The sequence below is a fragment of the Cupressus sempervirens genome, chromosome 7, assembly GCF_028749045.1.
Source record: "Cupressus sempervirens isolate cs-2001-9-10 chromosome 7, ASM2874904v1, whole genome shotgun sequence".
Classification (NCBI taxonomy): domain Eukaryota; kingdom Viridiplantae; phylum Streptophyta; class Pinopsida; order Cupressales; family Cupressaceae; genus Cupressus; species Cupressus sempervirens.
This window is the reverse complement of record NC_143124.1, coordinates 647,617,283-647,631,005: the sequence shown is the minus strand read 5'-3', so window position 1 is coordinate 647,631,005 and position 13,723 is coordinate 647,617,283.

Here is a 13,723-nt window from a genome sequence, read left to right as displayed (position 1 = left end):
TATGTGTATGATCAAGAGTTGTATGCTATTGTTAAAGCCTTGAAGAAGAGGAGACATTATTTGATTCCTAAGGAGTTTATGCGGTATATTGATCATAAAGCTTTATAGTATTTGGGAAGTCAATATAAGTTGAATCAAAGACATCTAAATTGGGTTGAATACTTGCAGATTTTTATATTTGTGATCAAGCATAGGAGTGGAGTTACTAATCAAGTTGCTAATGCATTGAGCATAAGATGTTCTTTGATGATCAAGATGAAGGTTGAAGTTATTGGTTTTGATGAAATGAAGGAATTTTTTGATACTACCCCTATTTTTCTAAGGTGTGGAGAGAGTGCAGAGCACCAAATCTATCAGATCAAATAAGTAAGTATGATGAGTATTTCATTCAAGAAAGTATATTGTTCAAAGATAATTAGTTGTGTATACCAAGAAGTCCAATGAGAGTTAATTTGATTAACAAAAAACATTGTGGTGGTTTGGATGGACATTTTAGAATTGATAAGACATTGAGTTTTCTTTTGCTTAAGGATAAGTTATATCAACAAAATATGTATAATTATGTTTAGAATTTTGTAAGGATTTGTGGAATTTTTCAAATTGCAAAAGGAGTAAGTTAGAGTACTAGTTTTTATATACCTATTTTTCTTCTTGAGAAAGCTTGGAGTGACATTAGTATGAATTTTGTTCTTATATTACCTAAGATAGCAAGAGGGTATGATTCCATATTTTTTGTTTTGGATAGATTTTCTAAGATGGAAAATTTCATACCATGTAAGAAGACATGAGATGTTGTGCATATTGCTAAGATTTTCTTCAAAGATATTGTTAGATTGCATGGATTCCCAAAAAGTGTTATTTCTAACAGAGACTGTAAGTTTATTGGTTACTTTTGGAGGACTTTGTGGAAGAAGATGGGTATTGAGTTGAGATTTAGTTCTACATTCCATCTACAGATAGATGGAAAGACAAAGGTTGTAAATAGAAGCTTGGGAAATTTTTTGAGAGGTTTATTTGGAGATAAGCCAAGTGATTGGGATATTGTATTGGCACAAGATGAGTTTGCATATAATAATTTTGTGAATAGGAGTACAGAAAAAACATGTTTTGAGATTGTTATTAGAATGTAACCTAGAGGTATATCAAATTTGAGGGATGTTGCTAGTGAAGAGAAGAGAAAAGGGGAAGAATTTTTTGATTTTATGAAGTCTTTTCATGAAGAAGTGAAGTTGAACTTGGAAAAAAGTAATCAAAAGTATACAGTGAATGTTGATAAGTCTAAGAGACATCATGTTTTTGAAGTTGGCGATGAGGTGATGATTCATTTTGTTAAGGTTGTAGCTTCTGTCAGATTGATTTGATGGTAAAACATCTTTAAGATAAATATCCTATATATTTTATGTGTAATGTAATATATTTTTTATATAATATACATTATATATTATTATATAATAATATAATAACATATTACATATATGCTTAAAGATGAGTTATACATATAGTTATTTATATTATTAATATAATGATGATTAACTATAGAGACATGTCTCCTCCTCTCATATTTATATGAGATTCAAATCTGCATTTTGAAATCATTAATAACATTGGCAATGTTATTACATTTATAGAAAATGATCCATGTTACTCAACATGGTATCAAAGCCTAACTATAAATGCAAGAAAATAAAAGAATACCTTGAATATTCTAAGCATCCTTTCTAGACTTCCCATCCAACTCACAAGTGTGTGAACTCAAGGATGCTTAGGAGTGCTTCACTACAAACTACCTTAAAGGATGTTTAGTGCAATATTCTATATGAAGAACAAACCCATTGTTTTCAATACAGAGCTCTAGTAAATGGATGGAAAATGAACCACTTTCTTGTTCCTCTAAGAAGAGGGTTCCTTTAATATATTTTTTAATGAGTGATATTGGATCTCTATGATTGAGGTCCATAAAGGTCTATCTCCAACATTTACAAAGAGTATTGTGGCAGCGTTGGTGTGTTGCAACTTGACATGATGCATCATAATGTGGGTTAGAAACAAATGAATACTCATACCAAATGAATCCCAGTGGAAGATTGACACCAAATGGATTGCAGTGAAAGATTCTCACCTAATGATCATGATGGGGTGTGAAATGAATAAGGGATTAACATGCATGCATACATACATACATGCATACATACATACATACATACATACATACATACATACATATATACATGCATACATACATACATACATACATACATACATACATACATATATACATACATACATATATACATATATATATATATACATATATATATATATATATACATATATATATATATATACATATATATATATACATATATATATATATATACATATATATATATATATATACATATATATATATATATATATATATATATATGTATATATATATATATGTATATATATATATATATGTATATATATATATATATATATATGTATATATATATATATATATAATGGTTCTCTTCTAATCACACACACTGGTAGCAGATGTAGATTAACAATATGTAGAGTTGAAAGCAATAAGAATCACTTTAAAAACTCTAAAAAATTTCTCTATTCTATATAAACCAAGATGATGCCTCTACATAAAGATTATCATGCTCTCTAATTGAATACGATGCAAAAAATCTTTATTTCATGCACTCTTATCACTCATTTAGATGATGTATTAGGTCCTCCTATATTATGAGAGACACATACAGATGAATCACTTTACTCTCTGGCTAGTTATAAAATAAGTGACGTGCCATCATTAATCTTTTTAGTAAAGACAAGGGGAGGCCTTCTAACTATAATAATTGATATTGATGGTGAAAATCAAGGCACATTAAGGCACTTGGATTGGACCCATTTAAGGGTTTGGTGTTATATTCACATCATGTACATCATTCAAGTTTGCATGTTTGACTGGTCCTTATCACCTACAATATAAGCATTTGGGCATATAAATTAAAAAAAGGTTGACCATTCTAAAAGTGACCTAAGTGTATATATGTTAGTAGAAAAGTACACTAGGTGTTTAACCAGGTGGTGTGGCCATACATGAGAAGGAAATAAGTTAGACACATTAAAGGTAGGTAGGTATAAATGCATAATTTATTGCTAATGATCATTCCCATTCCTTATTTCTATTTAAATTTTTGCTAATGTCATGTGTGGGAGTATATATATTAACATATATATCTTGTGTTTAATATATTCTATATATTAATGAAAATGGAATATATGCATATATATTCAAAGTATATATTCTTATTTATGTTTTTGGAAAGATCTTTATTATGCTAGAAATAGATAATACTGAGAGGGGGATGGCGAATCAATATTCTACAAACTTTTGTGCACAATGGGATATTGTTACTTACTTTCTAACTTACATATGGAAGTAAACCATAATTGTTGAATAGTAAATATAAACATGCACATAGAGAACTCATAACACCATTATTTGTTAACTAGGGAAACCCTGGCCAAGGGAAAACCCTGGTGGGGATGGTACCCACTAGATGATTCACTAAAAAATAGGATCCTATTAAGGGTAATGACCCTATTAGGAGTCTATGAAGTACATATATTATTTCAAGTCCTTAATAGAGGACTAGGCCTTGTTAGAAGCCTCAACCCTATTAGGATTTGCTATAACCTTGTTAGGAGTTGGTATAACTATTACACGCAAGAATATCTCACTGCCCTAACATGCAATTATACAATTCAATTCCTTCACAAAATAGGTATACATACAATACTTTCTTGGCTACTATAACTCAAAATTGCTCCGATCTTACATCAGATTTCACATCACATAAAACTTGTAGATATTTCTCATAATGGTTTGCATGCCACATCTAATCACACAAGTTCCTCCTTCTCTGCGCAAGATAAGATCTTTACTTATACCTTTCACATTAACAAAAATCTACACTGGCAACCTTCATGTCTTCACATGCTTGACGTAATATAAAATAACTTATGGAATAATATCCACATAGTCAGCTCAACATAACTTAGTAATTATTTTGTAACCAAAATAATTCCTTAAGTCATACAACTTTGTTTACTGCTATGCTATGTTTTGCACTATTAAATACCCACACTTTTAATCTTACTATAACTTGTGTTGTACTATTCATACACATCTATGCAATGGAACACATCATCATGATAGTTTCATGAAGCTTTCCTCAACTAAACATAAGATAAATCTCAATGCATCATCCATACTCTTAAGATCTATTCTCTGAATTGTTACAAACTATTTAATACTTAAACAATTTCTATCTTTACATGCATAAATGAAATGTTGAATGTATGTTTCCATAAATGAAAACCATCAAGACATATAGCTGACCATATTTACAATAATCTCCTCCTTTGGCATCTATGTAAATATTTGGGAAATTTTTTCTAAGTCCCAAAATGATATCATACATAACAAAAACAAATAAAAGTAACTATACAAAAATTGCCTACATAACAATTTTAGCTCTCTCTCTCTCTCTCTCTCTCTCTCTCTCTCTCTCTCTCTCTCTCTCTCTCTCTCTCTCTCTCTCTCTCTCTCTCTCTCCTATAATACAAAACATTGGTTAGATAGTCCTGTGGCTACTTATTTGTCTTTCTCTTCCTATTCAGTTTATAAATCTAGCAATCGTATTCATCCTATGTCTATGGATAAATGTTAGAAAACCTTAGTACCTTTGGATTAAAGGTATATAATATCATTAAATTCATTGCAAATATACAAATGATGGATCCATACCTCTTAATTTAGAGGATAATTATCAATCAATGATAACTGATCCAACTGTTAGTGTATTTTGTCTTTCGTAGTTGGGCATGTTGAGTTCTCTTTTATTTTTCTATCCAAAGGACAAATCTATTTACTAATAGGATGCAAGCATGAAGCTCAAAGAATGATAAATGTAAGTGGATGTTATGCAAAGGTGTAATCTAATTCATGTCAAGCACTCCTAAGGTTACAAGTCTCCATATTTTCAAGGTTTCAAGTATTTTGGACCAAAGTTTACAATGTTGAAATTTTTTGACAAGTGTTTGAATAGTATCCAAGGTGTAAATTTGAAAGTTTTTCTTTATCTTGATTAATGTTTTACACACACACAAGGCACAATAAGAGAAGAATATTTTTACATCACAACCTAGGATTTAAGACTATATATTCCATTGAATTCCCACTTGAACTGAAGTTCATCCATGCTTATCTAGAGTGGACAACTTAGAATCTCGGCACCATAGGCTCTCCCTTATAGTGAACTCACTTCTTGGGGCTACCAAGATTTGGTTCCCAAGGGGAATTAATTCCCTAGGGACTATTGTCTCTACTAAGGATGTGAGAAAATGGGATGTCTTCATGGGCATTAGTGATCCCTTGAACTAGTGGGTAGAAAGGATTTTGGTCTCTAAAACAAGGTATTTAGTGTGGTCATTTCATTTGGAAAGTGAATGATAAACTTCCTCAAAAGGTCTTTAAGCCCTAAGAACTAGGGTTTGATACACCACATAGATACTGGAGGAGAGGTATCACACAACAATACCATTGACATGACATTAATTGTATCAAGTCTATTATAGTCGTTGGAATTTTGAAACCTAGTTTTGGCCCATCACCACTTCAAGGTCACTCCTTGGGGCTCACCAAGTGATGAGTCTTGTGTCCAAGATAGGCCTCTCTATAGAAATTGCACAAATTTCTCTTGCACCCAAGATCTATGAATAATGAGGGGAGATGATATGTCCATGCAACTCCTAGGGTTCTAAACAATGCATAAACACAAAGTAGTATAGAAAGTTAATTTTGGTGAACCAAATAAAGTGTTATCTAATCTAAAAAAACCATGCATAGAGTTTGAACAAGCACACAAGTCTTCAACAACATCCTGCAAACAAGCATTAGTAGTTTTTCAATGAATGTGTTCTCCCAATGATTGTCACATATTGTAAATAGACCATCAATAACAAAAAGTCATCTACTCCAGGTCTTAACATGAAATTGAAACCCTAGATGTGAATTTTGATCAAAATAGGTGCTTTTTGTGAACCAAATGAGCTCTGATAGAGAAAATTACACCCCAAAAGACCAAAATGACACAAGATGCCCCCAATTACACTTAGATAATGAATATTACATCCATGGTGTAGTTGGGGTCCTAAAGGGTGCAGTTGGTAGTTTTTAGGTGCAATTGGGAGAGTGGAAGTAGGCTATAGGGAAATGGTGTCAAATAAATACCTAGAAACTTAAATCTTGAAGCTTGCCTAATTCATCAATTTCTATCTCTAGTTTATGGGTTTGTTTACTTTGAAGTCATTTAAATAAGGTTTATTTGGCTAAATGCAGTCTGGATGGCTTGTATGCTAGTTTTATTGTTGCTTTTAATTCAAGCAATTATATAAATGCTTCAATAAATCAATAGGGTTTATGAGTTCATAAAAGGGATATTGCATAAGAATGGAGATGGGTGATTGCAGTTGATTAATTCTTATACAAGTTATTTGAATTAGATCTCTCGCCAATAGTCAATTTCTTGCCCAATGGATAAGGCACTAGTCCTATAAATCATAAGTAATCAAGGATGAATTCTGCTGCTGCATATCAAGTCATCTTATAAAATCAAAATTATTTCAATCCTGTTCAAGAATTATAAATGCTGGTCTCAACTCATTCATATATAATTCCTAAGTCTTAGGTAGCTATTATTTCTAGGAATATTTGTAAATTTTAGGAGAATTATGACTAGATCTGTTGATAAGGGATGTGCATAAGTTTGAGAGAATTGAAGAATTAAAGTGAGTTGTATATGTATGTGAAGGTAACAGATGAGAATTAGAATGAAACTAAGATAATTTTATAAACAGTTGCATTAGAATTATCCCTAGGTATACCTGCCTTGGTTTAGTAGAGCCAGAAGAGTAGGAAACCATTGTTTGGTTTTGTTGAAGTTGGGTTATAGTGATTCATTCATATAGTTGATATTGGGAATTGGCTAATCCCTAGATTGTGTGAGTCATTTCACTGTGAGATTAAGCATTTTGTTGCTTGATAGTTTCAGCAATTTGAAACACCAACAATATACACGCTACTCCTAATCATTAAGAGTACAAGCATGAGGGAAAAAATGAATAATTATTTATAGCAAGACTATCTATGAGAGAATATAACATAGCTTCAAGAGTATGAGCTGGGTCTTTAGCTAGAGATGATAAAGCAAATTGCTTCTTTTCTTCTTCTTTTTTCTCCCACACAAGCATACCCATCTGCATGTCATCTGCTAGAATCACTACATTACATTTTCTATTTTGGAGAAATAGTTCCTTAAAATGGTACTTCTAGATTGCACTAGGAAAGCTTGTATAACTTATAACAATGCATCTCGTATAGTTTCCTCATAGTATTTACATTGCTGGGGCTCCAAACTCTATAATGAAGTTCTTTTGGAAACTTGCAAGCTAAGCTTCCTTTCTTCTTTAAATAAAGCAGTGAAAAAGACTCCCGACTCAACAAGGTCATGTTGTGGGTGCAAGCCATACAGAAAGATGAAAATAAACTACTGGAATGAAGAGGAAAGGAATCCAGATATAGATGTTCTACAATATATCAATCCTCCCAAAGATTGAGTTCTTGTTTAATGTCTTGCAAAGCAATCTATAGTAAAATGGCCACAAACCTATGTGAATGGGTCTAGATCAAATTCTGTCAGGGATAATGCTGCTAATTTGAGTGAAAAAGCAAATGGGAGTAGCTATGGCATATTACATTCTTTGTTTCTGATCCAGAGTTTTCCAACAACAAGACATCTCGAGATTCTCTGCATGCAAAAGAAATACAAAAAATGAATAGTGCATTATATCAGAAATATAAATTTTCCACAGCTTTATCCTTGCACTTAAATATATGCTAACCCTGAACCTAAACATCATCTATAAAACAACTTTGTGACCTAAAAGAATTAACAGTGGCTCTATTTTTTAAATTATGATGAGTAGAAGAGAAAGATAAAATGTAAAAGCATTGAATAGCTTTGGAATCCACCTCTGCAACTTTTTTATAGATAACAAACTTGGAATGATATCTAATGAACAGATTCTTACCTCCTTTCTCCTCTCCTAGTGACCCTGCACCAAACTCCCACCCATTCCAGTCATGGTACACCCCAAAACAAAATTAACACTACCGTGACCTTTTTTCTTATGTTCTGAAGGTCAAAATTTAAACAGTTTTACCATATTCAAAATTTGGTCAAAATTTTGACCATATTGGGCCCAATTTTTCAAAAAAAATGAATTTAACAACCCAAATAGGCCTTTGGTCAAAAATTTTGGTTGAAAATGGGGGCCTAATGTACTAGTTATAGATCTCAATTCTAGCTTCAATACTTGATCCTTTCTGATCAAATGTATCTTTGCAGCTCCACAAGGATATTCTTCTTATCCTCCAAATTTGCTTCTTCTAAGAATCTTCAAATCTTCTATTACTTGCTCACATTCAATCCTCAACTTGTTCTTATATTTATATCTTACATGTTGTTAGGTCATCTTGAATAAAACTTAGAATAATTAATATTCATCTCCTCTATTGGCTAGAACCAACAAACAAATCAATTGAGCTCAATATGCCAAAATAAGAAAATCCTTCATTAGCTAACCCTGCTCAGTAGATACTAACCAAAAATATTTTCCTTCATTAACCAAGTAAACTTAGTTAACACTGGTTCTCATGCTAACTCTCTTTGTCTCTTGAGTGAACTCAATAGACACTGTCTTCTGTAAATTCTCTTTGATAACCAAGTGAACTCGATTAACACTCATTATCTTCCAACTTTTCTTTGTCTCCTGAGTGAACTTGGTAGATACTACTATCTAAACTTGGCATATGCAAGAATGCTCAGTAGTCACAAGAAATTATCTTCATTACCCAAGTGAGCTTGGAATATACTGATTGGCAATGATATGGCATTTTGTGTAACATCAAAGATAATACATAATTAACCAATTGTTTTCAACACACATATCATAGGATTCGGTGGAATATCTACAACTCTATCATCCTTAAGAGATTCATAATTATGATGTATCTATCTCACAACTAGTCCTTCCCTCTCACATTCATCTCTCTATAATAACCCTTCCCTCTCCTGACATTCACTCGTAGAGAATCTAGATTACCAAATAAGTCAAATTGTAATATTTTTGGGTTGGATTCATGTTTCATGTTCCTTTCTTTCTTTTAGTTCTACAATTTTTTTGACCGATTTCTCTATTTTCTAGGAGATCGTCTAAAGTCTCATCTTCTCTTTCCTTCTCCTAATGTCTTTATATGGCATCTTGTTCCACATATTATTTTCTCAAATGATTCAAACACTTGTAGTATTTTAGCAAATAAATGACTATGTGACCAAAAGTTTTAGTCACAAGACTAAATTTTTTAGTTATGTGACTAAAAGTGATTAAATTATAATACTATTTTTCAATTCATAAGTATAAGTGACTAAATAAATTATTAAGAAATTTGTGACTAATAATTAGCCACCTAGATAAATGACTAAATCAATTATCATGATGTTCTTGTGTTACCCTAAAGTAACATTAATGCATCTACCACTTGGGCACAACAATAACCCTTAACCTAATGCACATGAGGTTGGGTCTGATGCCATTCATGTTGCATTACAAGAGGGATATATTATGCATTATCTAATGTACACTTAGCTAGTCCTAATGGTCATCAAAACACTAACCTTGGAGAGTAAATGTTAAATCCCTTTGATGCATAAATAATCTAATTTCTTGTTGATGCTATTTAATTTATAGTTATTTTGTAATATTTTCCTCCATATTCTCTCTTATTCTATCTTTCTTGATTATCAATAATGAAGAGTAACCTTGATGCAAAAATACATAACTATAAGGAGTTAGAAAAATAGTTTAAACCATGACTATGTATCTATCTTTTGAAGTTATATGAAGAAAAAATGAAGGCCATACAAGTAAGAAATATGTATTTTTAAGGAAACATCAAGTTTGATCCAAAGGAAAAAATAAAATGGATAAATAATAAATATTAATTAATTTTGTTAAAAAAAAATTAAGAATCAAATATATGTTCAAAGGAAATAAATTTTCCATTCTCTATGTAAAAAGAATGATTTGTCATTGTAAATTTTTTTAGAAATATTTAACAACAAAACCTAACATATCAATGCATCTTACGTGTGATGTCTTTTATCTTATTTAAGATACTCATTTAAGACAAAATTATATTTCATCTAAAATATTAGATTAATAATCAACATGATTATATTTTCAATTGTGGGCTTCACTGACTAAGAATTGTCCCACCCAAAAAAGAATGAAATAGGAAAAGAGGTTATGTTTGTTTGAATATCAAAATACAAGAAATCTTGGATGCATTTCTCTTGTTGGAGGAGATCCTTATTTCTTACAAAATAATGGGTAGTAAGGATTTCTTTTTCAACAAATTTTTGTGGAAGATGATACACTTTCAATTTGGTCAGGTTCCTCAAGTTGTTGGAATAAAATTGATGAGTCTTAAAAATGGTAGTACATTATTTTCTATGCCCTAGCTTCTTATTCACTCATTGCACTTATTGGTCATAAGATTTTAAATTGTTTCTATGTAGAGATATGTTACTGGTTTTATTTTAGTCTTTGTATTTGTACATTTTATATTTGAACAACAATTTAGGGAGATTTTGTGATCTCTTATGTATAATTTTTATAAAATAATATTTCTATGCTGATAATTTGGTGTCATTTTGTCTCATTTTTGCCTGCTTTCCAAGAATTGTAATGGGTTCCTTGAAGAAGAAATATTGCTATCTAGATTAATACACACATCTTAACATCATTTACTTTGTGAAAGAGAAGAATTATTCCTATTTATTCATGCATAGTCTTATCATTGAAAATTCCTGGTGTAGTTCCTCACTATTAAATTATCCTAAATGGGTCATGCTCCCATATGTTGACTTTCTTCTAGTTTTTCTATATTTATTGTATATTTCAAGATCATATTTATCATTTTGGTTGATGTGTGATCAAACAAAGTTGACAAACAATCTAATACACCATGGGAAAGTAGGAAATAATTGTCCCAATTATTTAGAGATTGTTTCTTCTACTTATTTAGGAGAGACCTAGATTTCCCAAAATAGAATTGGTATTCATGCATACATGAAGGAAATACTAAGGTTATTTTTAGGCATGGTATAAGCCTTATGCTTTAAGATAATTAATATCATAAAAAAGGTTTAAAATAATAGGGTGAGATGATACAAATGGATTTCTCATTATGGCTTGAATATTTCTAAGATATGTAATAAAAAAGGTTCAACTTAATAGGGTGGGATGATACAAATGGATTTCTCATCATGGCCTAAATATTGCTAAAATGGAGGGTATCAAAGCCCTATGAAAGGCCCTTATACCTTTTTACATATATTTGACCCTCAAGTACATGATCAAGATAGGGACTAGTGCTATATTGCAAGTTGCCTTGAAATATTCTCTAACAAATAATCTTCGCAATACAAGGATGGAAATGGTTGGATTTGGTGCCAGGGTGTTGGATGTCCTTGTAATATCACACAATTTAAGGTAGATCATTGATTATTACTATTTTATTTTATTAATTTTGAAATGAATATGGGTTTCTAATCCATGAATATTTGCTAGGAATGTAGAACTAGAGGAAATGTGCTCAAGAGATGTGAAAGCTTATTTTTGAATTTTCTCACCAAGTTAGTGTGCCAGTTTATTTAGTTTTCTTTTATTCCCATTCGCTATAAGTAACATTCAAAAATAAAAAATCAAATAGAAATCCAAGTCTCCATTCCAACAATAGCATGGTTGCAAAATGGTGGAGGTGGGGGTACTTGGTGTGGGGACATCTACTGGGATGCATACTTTAAGGTTTGGGAGGGGGTATGAGTCCTTGTGTAACAATGAATACAATTGATATTAGGATGATGGATGCCAAATTACTTTTGGGACATAAAATTCATTTGGTTGGTATATATCATGTTTCTAATCATCTTCACCATGACATGTTTTTCTTTTTGTCCATTCAATTTCATTGTGGGATGTAGCATGTTATGTCTAAATGACTTATATCATGGCTTTTGAGGAACCAATAAAAATCTTTATTGATGTACCTTTTTAGCCTATTTAATATATTATTCATTATTCTTTCAATGAATTCACATCATGGTCTTGAATTCTTTGAACTTATGAAATGATTCATAAAGGATATGTAAGGATAAATGCTGAAATAAGTATATAAGGCCTAGGATATACTAATTAGATCATATATAAAAGTGTCTCAGATATCTTGTCATCAATGATATCTTTGTCTTAGCATGCCCTGTATGTGATTATAATTATCTAAATCCATTCTTCATCCAATTTGGTTTCAAGATGATGCATAGAGTCAATAAAACCCAATACAGTGCATTGTTAGCAATATATAACATTGTATAGTAGAAAAGTAAATTTGAACTCTAAAAGAATAGGAAACATCAACATAAATCTAGTCCATCAACATTAATGTATAAAATTTTCAAACTACAGTACTTGATTAATATCATGTTCAATCAAAGATAAAAAAATAAGGGTGATAGATTAGTAAGTTGAAAAATAAGATCAACATTGACATGAAGAAAGTGGTGCATAGATGGAGGTCCAGATTCTATAAATCAAATCTCCATCAATGTGGTCACATACTATTGACCTCCTCACATGGTTTGGCTTTCAATGATGTCCCATAAAAAAAAATATGGCATGGTGAAAGTGTTGAAACAATAGATTAATTGTGTATTGTCTTTGATGTTACACAAAATGTCATATCATTATCAGTCAGGGTATGCCAAGCTCACTTAGGCATTGAAGATAGTTTCCTATGTCTACTAAGCATTTCAAAGTTTTCCTAGTTTAAAAGATAGTATCTACCAAGTTCACTCAGGTACCAAAGGAAAGTTTGCCCAAGTTGAGTGTTAATCGAGCTCACTCAGTTAATGAGAGGAAATGTCAGACGGAACTAGTGTCAACAGAGCTCACTCAATTACCAAAGGAACTTTATAGATATGTAGTGTTGACTAATTTCACTTGGTTAACACAAGAAAATCATTTTTTGAGTTAGTGTCTATTGAGTAGGGTCAACTAAGAAAGGATTTTCTTTTTTTTGTATACTAAGTTCAAGTTTATTTGTTTGTTGGTTCTAGTTGACCGAGGAGATGAATATTAATTATTCTAAGCTGTATTCTAGCCAACTTGAAAATATGAAAGATATAAATATAAGGTCAAGTTGAGATTTAGAAAGAGTGATTGCATGGAAGATAATTGATGATTTGATGATGCTAAGAAGAAGAGAATCAGAAGGATAAGAATAATATCCTTGTGGCGTTGAAAAGATATATTTGATCAAGAAAGGATCAAGTACACATGCCAAAATTGAGATTTTTAATTAGAAATTTAGTTGCATCGAAATTAGGTCATGGCATTATTACTCTCTAACCATTGTAATAGTGATCTAAAATATCTTAACAGAGTTGGCTTAACAACTATTTTTAAATCCTTTAACAAGGTGGCATTTCTATTGAATTGATCAAAGACCTCTAACAAGGCCACTCCTAATAGGGTGATT